The sequence below is a fragment of the Suricata suricatta genome, chromosome 16, assembly GCF_006229205.1.
Source record: "Suricata suricatta isolate VVHF042 chromosome 16, meerkat_22Aug2017_6uvM2_HiC, whole genome shotgun sequence".
NCBI lineage: Eukaryota > Metazoa > Chordata > Mammalia > Carnivora > Herpestidae > Suricata > Suricata suricatta.
The window spans coordinates 41,877,234-41,886,899 of NC_043715.1; the positions used below are offsets into that span (position 1 = coordinate 41,877,234).

The 9,666-nt window shown below is 41.2% G+C and overlaps 1 long non-coding RNA gene across 5 annotated transcripts in view; it reads right to left on the reverse strand.

Moving 5' to 3' along the window:
- LOC115280869 overlaps nt 1-2,800 on the reverse strand; it is a 33,513-nt gene extending 30,713 nt beyond the window's left edge. For all 5 annotated transcript variants that reach the window (XR_003903980.1, XR_003903978.1, XR_003903977.1 and 2 more), the window contains exons 1-2: nt 2,688-2,800; nt 2,415-2,462 (exon numbers count right to left, since the gene is read on the reverse strand). This is a non-coding gene — a long non-coding RNA (uncharacterized LOC115280869). The remainder of the gene's footprint in view (nt 1-2,414; nt 2,463-2,687) is intronic.
- Nucleotides 2,801-9,666: the final 6,866 nt, after the last annotated feature.

Genomic DNA, 9,666 nt, shown 5'->3' on the forward strand with positions numbered 1-9,666 from the left:
TATATATATATATATATATATATATATATACACCACATCTTCTTCATCTATTCATCAGTTGATGGACATTTAGGCTCTTTCCATGATTTGGTTTTGTAGAAAGTGCTGCTATGAACATTGGGGTACATGTGCCCCTATGCATCAGCACTTCTGTATCCCCTTGGGTAAATCCCTAGCAGGGCTATTGCTGGGTCATAGGGGAGTTCTATTGATAGTTTTTTGAGGACCCTCCACACTGTTTTCCAGAGCGGCTGCACCAGCTTACATTCCCACCAACAGTGTAGGAGGAGGGTGCCCGTCTCTCCACACCCTCGCCAGCATCTGTAGTCTCTGGATTTGTTCATTTTTATGCTGGTGTTTTTTAACCAATTTAGAAATGCAGAATTTCTACTCAATATCTATTATTTTATGTTTGTATCTATTACTTTAAGCTAATAACTTTTTTCCAAATAAAAATTCTAATAATTTTATTAGCATGATAATATACAACAGTTCAAGATTTCTTTGAAGTTTTAAAAACTTTTTATTTTAGGGGTGCCTGGGTGGCTCCATCGGTTAAGTATCTGATTTTGGCTCAGGTCATGATCTCATGGTCTGTGGGTTCAAGCCCTGTGTCGGGGTCTGTGCTGATGGCTCAGAGCCTGGAGCCTGCTTTGGATTGTGTCTCCCTCCCTCTCTGCCCCTCCCCTGCTGAAATGCTGTCTTTGTCTCTCTCTTGAAAATAAATAATACACATTAAAACAATTTAAAAAACAATAAAACCTTTTTATTTTGAAATAATTATTTATTTTCAGAATAGCTTTAGTGATAGTACATAATGTTCCATATGCCTTCCACCCAGTATCTCCCATTGTCAACATCTTCTATAACCATGTACATCTATCCAAAACAGGAAATTAATATTGGCTTAATGCTATTTAATACACTGTAGACCTTATTTGGTTTTCTCCAGTTTTTCCACTAAGATCCTTTTATGTTCCAGGATTGTCTTTCATGACCTGTATACTTTTGAGGAGTAGTACTCTATATGTAGCTACATACACATATATAATGTACATATTACATGAATATGTATAATAGTATATATTAGAGAGAGAGAGAGAAGGGGGCTACATAGAGGCTATATATAAAGAATATATATGTACATATATATTCCCACATCCCACAGTTGGTGGGATTGAACCCTGTATCGGGCTCTGGGCTGACAGCACAGAGCCTGCTTGTGATTCTCTCTCCCTCCCTCTTTGACCCTCCCCTGCTCACATACACACATACTCCCTCTCTCAAAATAAATAAAATAAACAAAAAATAGAATAATACTCAATTTGGGTTAGTCCAATGTTTTCTCATTATTATTTGACGTTATATATTTTGGGGAAGAATGCAACACAGGGGATATGTCTTTACCTCATTATATCAAGGGATGTGTAATATAAACATGATTTACCTCTAGTGACATAAACCTTGATCACTTAGTTAAGGCAGTAGCTGCCAGATTTCTCCACTGTAAAGTTAATATTCCTCCCTTTCCATACTGTTTGTTACATGCCAGTCACTATGCCCAACCCCCGAGGAAGAGCTATTAGGCTGCCACCTGAAGAGAGGAGTATCACATGTTTAAACAACTGTAGTCTAATTAGTATACATGTTGGGAGAGTTATTTGAGTTATTATGTGTCTCCTTAATTTTTGCACTAATTTGGAGCTGGAAACTAATCCCTACGAGACTAAAACGTACTGTGCTGGTAAGTAAAATCCCAAGTATCCCATATGCAAACACTGTTGAAAGAATATTTTTCTTGATATAACACTGAGCTAACACCAAAAATGAGTGTAATATAGGCTTACTAAGACCAGATCTGCAAGTCAAAGTGAATTTTGTATGACTGTATGCAGTTTTACCACTACATACAAGAAAATAATGCCATAAAGCCTACAGATTTAGACAAGTATTATTGGAAAAGGAAAAAGAGTAAAGATATCCTAATGTATGATGGTACAGAAACATTTCTTTTAAATATATACACTTTAATTAGTCCTATTGTACTTACATTCCCCCTTTTAAAGTTCTTACATTTATGTGTCTTAAGAATACATAATAGGGGCGGCTGGGTGGCTCAGTCGGTTAAGCACCGGCTTCCCCTCGGGTCATGATCTCACGTTTTATGGGTTCGAGCCTCGCGTCGGGCTCTGTGCTGACAGCTCGCTTCGGATTCTGTGTCTCCCTCTCTCTCTAACCCTCTCCTGCTCACACTGTCTCCCTCTGTCTCAAAATTAATTAAAAGACATAAAAAATTTAAAAAAAGAATACATAACAAAGAAAATACACAATAATAAAACATACAAAATTTAAATACCTAGTAAGAAGTTGCTGTATCAGAGGATGTAAATATCTCTCACACGTATTTGTCTTACCATTAATTGCCACCCGTAGTTCTATTGATGTTCTATTTAATAACGTTTCTGTAATAGAAAAGCAAATACAGAAAGAGAAATCATTTCAAACACCTATTTTTCATAGTTTTATGTTAAAGTAAAAACACAATTTAGAATACATTATTTTGGTTTGGGGAGGTCTGGTGCGGCAGTGTCCCGGCTCGGCGCCGTACTTCGGCCTCAAGCGTCGGGGATCGTGAACTCCTGAATCCTCAACTCTGCCTTCCCAGGAGGGGTCAGGTACTTACTCACCTCCTTTGCGCCGCGACCACAGCCCATCAAACTCGCCCAGCCCTGTAACGGATTAGGTCGGGTCGTCGTAATCCCAGAGAGAACGGAAACTCCCCGAAGTCTCCGGGAGCCCGGTGGGCGGTCCTTGTGCGCGGTGGCACGCGTAGGTTTTACGGTTTTAGCGCGCCAGACTACATTTCCCGCAGGCCACTGCGCTCAGAGCCAATAAACCTGGGACTACATTTCCCGAAGCCCACCGGGGTAACCTGGTGTGCTGCCTTTCCCCAACCCTGTTTTGGGATGTTGGCGCTGCTGAGAGTCAGCACCCAGGCTCGTTGGAAAGAGCTCTGCAGAGTCAGACCCGCCCACAGGGCGGCATGCACTTCCGTGAAAGGAAACAGTGAATGCCCCGCGTGCGGGGGGCGTGCGTGAGCCGGAGTAGCGCGGGGCGGGGGGCGTGCTGTGGGGTACAGACGAGGGGTGTGCGCCCGCCGAGGCTGGGAGGGGTACCGCTTTCAGCCGTGTTCCAGCTTCCTGCGGCCTCCTCTGCCCTTTCCCCTCGCAGCCACTAGGTCGGCCCTAGACTGGCGGCCCCCAAAGGGAGGTCGGTTGGGGAGCCCTTGAGTAAAGCTTCCCAGCAGGAGGGTCCGGAACTGATCCGGAGGTGGGACATTAGAGCCTTTAATTTCTCCAAGAAAAGTTCCTGGGAAGTCCGGAAGGTGCCCCGGAGTGGCATTCCCTCCCAAGAGGGTTTCCCTCGACACGTTTGAGAACCGCACCATTCCCAGAATGCTGACCTCAGACACCTGCCTTGCTCTTATTTCCCTCTGGTTAAAAAGGGTGTGAGGTCGTGTTGATTTTTGGCTCGGAGAGTGTTTTCTGGGTCATTCTAAACTCCAGAAGCGAAAGGACAGTTGTCGCACAGGTCTCTTTCCGCTTGTGTTACTCTCCAAGAGAAAAACCCGAAAGAAGGAGGAATAATTGTTGTCGCACATCTAAAAATTAAGATTTAGGGTTTGTTGTTGTCGTTGTTCATAAAATTGTTTTAAGGGTACATTTGTTTTCCCTCGCCCGAAATACACGTAATTGTGACCTACTCTGTGATGGGGTCCCTGGAGATAGAGTTCCCCTCCCTGTGGCCCCTCTCCCTCTCTTTTTACCCAATATTCTCATTACCATTTTAGTTGTTACTTCTCACTACAGATTACAAATCATTCAAATCTTATTCTATGATCCCTCTTCTAAGCATTGTGATAGTATGTTGTAGAAATTCGGCTCCTGATGTTTGCTCTCAGGGCTGTGTTTTAGATTTTGATACGGTAAAAAGATTATTAATATTTGGTTGGCATACTAGCTGCTACTAGATAACCCACCTCTCCCAAGGTTTCATTGTCAAGCCTAGCGAGATAGGCATTGGTTTAATAATTTTCATAGCATATAACAGTCATCTTTCTGGTGAAGCTTTCATTTATTTATTTATTTTAATGTTCCTATATTTTTGAGAGAGCGCTTGCAAATGGGAGAGGGGCAGAGAGAGAGAGAGAGACAGGATCTGAAGCAGGCTCTGCACAGACAGCAGTGAGCCTGATGTGGGGCTCGAACTTATAAGCCATGAGATCGTGACCTGAGCCGAAGTCTCTTGCTCAACAGACAGCCACCGGAGCACCTCTCTGGTGAAACTTTTAGAAGTGGGAATGTGATCGTAGGTTTGAGTGTTTTGGTAGGTCTCTGTCCTTAGTCATTTTTTTTTATTTTAATTTAAATTTTTTAAATTTTGTTTTACTTGTTAGGCCTTGTTTGAGATTCGACAGTAGAGTTTATTTACACGACATTGGACAGTGAAAGGCAGTGTGGTATGCTGTTGAAGAGTATGAGTTCTGAATCTTAGATATCTGACTTTGAATCTTGGCTTTGCCATAACTGGATGTTTACAGCCTACACGCTGTGCACACTGTCTCTTCTGAGTCTTTAAAATGGGGACAACAATAGTTCCTGCTTCATAGGGATATAATAGGGATAAGATGTGTTGATATGTGTAAAGTCCCTTAATACAATGTCTGGGATTTGGCCACATTCAGGGAACATTCCTTGTGTACCCAACACCCTTCTCTCTGCTTTGCGTTCACACTCTCCGTCTGCATTGGCCACTTAACCTGAATTATGCCTTTCAGAGAACAGCCTTGGTAATGAATAGATCTAATCATAGTGATGAGAGAGAGATAGAACTAAATATTTCTTAGGAAATATTAAGTTTTCATCATTTGATGATTCTGGGTCATTCCTTTCAGAATTCAGGAACAGTGGAAATAAGTCTTAATTTGTTAAAAACAAATTCATAAACTGAAAATTGACTAGGGCTTCCAGGTGACCACAAATAACTTATTATTGCATACAGAGTTGTAACTTATATATGTGTGCATTTTTCTGTAGTGAAACACTATGATTTATTTAATTAACAAAGGTGGTATATATAATAAAAATACTTAAAACCATTGGTGTACAAGCAAAGACTTTAATAGTTGGGAGTGATTGTGTACAAAATTAAAGTTCAATATTGTGATAAGTACCTCAGTCTGCACTCATGTGACGGAATATGATACAGCTAACAAAAATATGTTTATAAGGAATCCGTCATAAGAAGAAAAACATGTGAAGTAGTTTTAAACTATGTGCATGGTTATGGACAGTGGTATTCAAGAAAATCTTAAATTATGTATGCATCTCATTTACCATCATATGGTTTTATAAGATATTTTGCAAGGACAGTATATATTTTTATTAGTTAGTAAAGGAGAAGAGGGATGGCCAAGTACTGCTTTGCCCTGATGATCCTGTTTGACCTTGGTTTTATTAATGACTAGAATGTATCCACTGTGAATAACTGGCTTAATATTGTAAAAGTCTTCATATTATATTCTGAAGGTAGAATTAATGCACACTTAGTTGTCCTCTCCCAACCCCAAAATCAGAAATCTATGTATATTATGTGTGTGTGTGTGTGTGTGTGTGTGTGTGTGTGTGTGTGTGTGTGTGTCTCTGTTCCTGGTTCCTGCTCCTATTTGGTCTTTGACCTTGGTTCCTGACACAGAACTCCTAAAATCCTTAAATCCTGACTAATAGGAGTGTCTGACACAGAGCTCCTAAATCTCTTCGAATTTCCTGGGTAATAGGAGCATCTTTGGTTCTAAAGAGGTGACTCTTGGGTTCTTAGATGGGGCCTGGTCAATGGAAAGACCAAGCCATGATTAGAAGCTTGAACCTTCCCCTCTGGCTCCCATCCTCCAGAGAGGGGGAAGGGCTGGAATAGGAGTTAAGGACCCATCGTGCTTATGTGGTGAAGCCTCCGCAACCCCTAGAGTACAGGGTCTGCCACATCCATGGCACACCCCATGTCTTCTGAGTTAGAGGCTCCTGCACTAGGAACCCTCCCAGACCTCGCCCTGTATATCCCTTCATCTGGCATTCATCTGTATCCTTTATCTTATCCCTTACTGTATAATAAATCAATAGACCTCAGTGTTTACCTGAGTTCTAGGAGTTATTCTAGTGGATAATCGAACCTGAAGAGGGGTTTGTGGGAACCTCCGTTCTTAGCCGGTTGGTCAGAAGTTCAGGTGACAACCTGGGACTTGTGATTGGCATCTGAAGTGGGGACAGTCTTGGACTGAGCCCTTAACTTGTGTGATCTGACACTTACCCCAGGTAGAGAGTGTCAGAGCTCTCTGCATTGAATTGTTAGGGCATCCAGCCGGCATCAGAGAATTGTTGATGTGGTTAAAACAAAAATACGTATTTGGTGTGAGAAGTACTGAATGGAGAGGAAACCAATGCATGTGCCCTAAGCATGGACATAATAGTTACTAATAGTTTGGTGTGTGCTCTCGCCCTCGTTTTTTGTTAGCAGAAATATGGGTTTATTGTATCTGTAGAATGGAATCATGCTAATTGATTATGTAAAGTAGCAAAGACTCTTCAATTCTTGGATTAAAAAAGGGAAACCAAACCGTAGGACTCATTCTTTGCATGCAGCAGGAAGAAGAAGGAAGTATCAGTGATCCTCTTGTTTGAAAAACTGTATCAGTATTTACACCTTTGGGGATTATAGCTGTGTCCAGGTAAAGGACTTCCAAGGATCTGTTGTACAAATTCTCTTCCAGTAACACATTTTTTAGTTTTGTTATTAAAAAGATTTTTTTTTAATTTTTTAATGCTTATTTATTTTTGAGAGGGAGAGACAGAGAAAGGGAGAGCATGAGCATGGGAGGGGCAGAGAGAGAGAGACACAGAATCCGAAGCAGGCTCCAGGCTCTGAGCTTCAGCACAGAGCCCAACATGAGGCTCGAACTTATGAACTGCGAGATCATGACCTGAGTCGAAGTCAGACATTCAACTGACTGAGCCACCCAGGGGCCCCTTCTAGTGACAAATTTATAGAAGAGAGTAAGATGATATTAGTTATAAACATGTACACCAATCTCCAAGTTGCACAAAAAGAATAGGATTCACCCTTTGTTAATTATTTCAGTTTTGCACCGCATTACAGAATGGTGCTGGTCTCTAATTTCTACAGAGAAAGGGGAAATTTAAGTGTCAGAGAATCTTGGGGCACCTGGGTGGCTCAGTTGGTTAAGTGTGTCCGACTCTTGATTTCAGCTCAGCGCATGATTCATGGTTTGTAAGATCAAGTCCCACATACACTGTCAGTGCAGAGCCTGCTTGAGATTCTCTCATTTCTCTCTGCCCCTACCCCACCTGTGCTCTCTCTCTCTTTCAAAATAAATCAGCTTTAAAAATATTAATTAAATGTCTGAACATTTCCTGCTATCTTTTAAAAGAAGATAAGGACAGGCTCTGGGTGTTTTAGTTACAATTATAAGAAAACATGCCAGAAATAAGTTAAAAAATGGAAACAAATCATGTCCCTTATAAAAATGAAATGAGGGGAATATTATTTTCTTCAATAATAATAATAATAATAATAATAGCTAACTCATGTTAAGCATTTATTCTAGTGTTTTAAATGGATTTTTTTACTTAGTCTTCAAGATAACCATATAAAGTAGTCGATATTCTTATCTCTATTTTAATAATGAGAAAATAGAGCCACTGAGGTGTTAGTAAATGCCTGATCAATAACTTTTCTCACTCCCACTTCCTGATGTTATCCTGAGGCCACAAAAGAAGTTCCAGTTTGGCTTCTTTTTCAGTTAGAATAGGAAGGATTTTTAAATGGGCAGAAAACCTGAATAAACATTTTTCAAAAGAAGATGCCACAGATCGCCAATAGGCACAAGAAAAGATGCTCAACGTCGCTAATCATCAGGGAAATGCGGGTATCACAATGAGTTACCACCTCACACTGTTAGAAGGGCTGTTTTCAAAAAGACAAAATATAACAGGTGTTGGCGAGGATGTGGAGAAAAGGGAACCCCCATGCATTGTTGGTGGGAATGCAAACTGGTGCAGCTGCTGTGGAAAATGGTATAGAGATTCCTCAAAAAGGTAAAAATAAAACTACCATACAATCCAGCCATTCCACTTTGGGTATTTACCCAAGGAAAACAAAAGCACTAATTTAAAAAGATATGTGCGCCCCTATGTTTCTTGCAGCGTTATATACAATAGTGGAGATAGGGGAGCAACTCAAGCATCCATCAGTAGGTGAACGGATAGAGAAGACAAAGCGTATTTATACAATGGAATATTATTCATCCATAAAAAAGAATAAAATCTTTCCATTTGTGACAACATGGATGGACCTATAGAGATGATTATGCTAAGTAAAATAAGTCAGAGAAAAACAAATGCCATATGATTTTCCTTGTATGTTGAATGAAAAAAACCAAGCAAACAAACAAAACAGACTCAAAAATAGCAGAGAATAAACTAGTGCTTGACTGGCAGGGGTTGTGCAGGGGATAGGAATAGGTGATGGAAATCAAAAGGTACAAACCTGGGGCGCCTGGGTGGCTCAGTCAGTTAAGCATCCAACTTCAGCTCAGGTCATGATCTCACAATTTGTGGGTTTGAGCCCTGTGTCAGGCTCTGTGCTGACAGCTCAGAGCCTGGAACCTGCTTCGGATTCTGAGTCTCCCTCTCTCTCTGCCCCTCCCCCACCCATGCTCTGTTTCTGTCTCAATAATAAGTAAACATTTAAAAAGTTAAAAAAAAAAAAAAGATACAAACCTCCAGTGGAGTAAGTCACAGATGTGAACTACAAGGTAGAAATACAGTCAATAATATTATAATAACTTTGGTGGCAGGTGATAATAGACTTACTGGGGTGATGGTTTCATATGTGTATAAATGTCAAGTCACTGTGTTGTGCACTTGAAACTGAAACTGATATTATATGTCAACGTCACTTCAATAAAAAGAAATCCCAACCGACAAAAAAGAAAAAAAGAATGTAGGAATGTAAGAAGGAGAATCTGTTCAACGCAGACTGTGTAGCCCAGAACTAGCTCTAGATCAGCCTCCCCAGGGGGAAGGCCTAGCAGAAGCGCATCCTGCCAAAGCATCTAATTCTGGCGTCATTGAAGAACTGCTGTTGGCCATGCATCTAGCTGTGTGCAGCTCGGTTCACTGGGGCTCCGATTTATGAAGAATCCCTCTGTTCTCCAAAATTTTATGTGAGGGTGCTTGTAGCATAACTCAGAGGCTGAAATGGGGGGATAAGAAGGTTTATTGGCTAAAGCAATTGGAAACACTAAAACCTCCTTTTCTTCTCTCAGCTCTGGATTTTCTAGAGTTTGAACTTCTGTGGTAGAGGAATCCCCAGGAAGGCTCGTCGGTTCTTATATTTCTAAAAGCATGGCCCAGGGGCGCCTGGGTGGCTCAGTCGGTTAAGCCTCTGAGTTTGGCTCAGGTCAGATCTCACGTTTGTGGGTTCGAGCCCCATGTCAGGCTCTGTGCTGACAGCTAGCTCGGAGCCTGCTTCTGCTTTTATGTCTCCTCTCTCTGCCTCTCCCCCTCTCATGCTCTGCCTCTCTCTGTATCA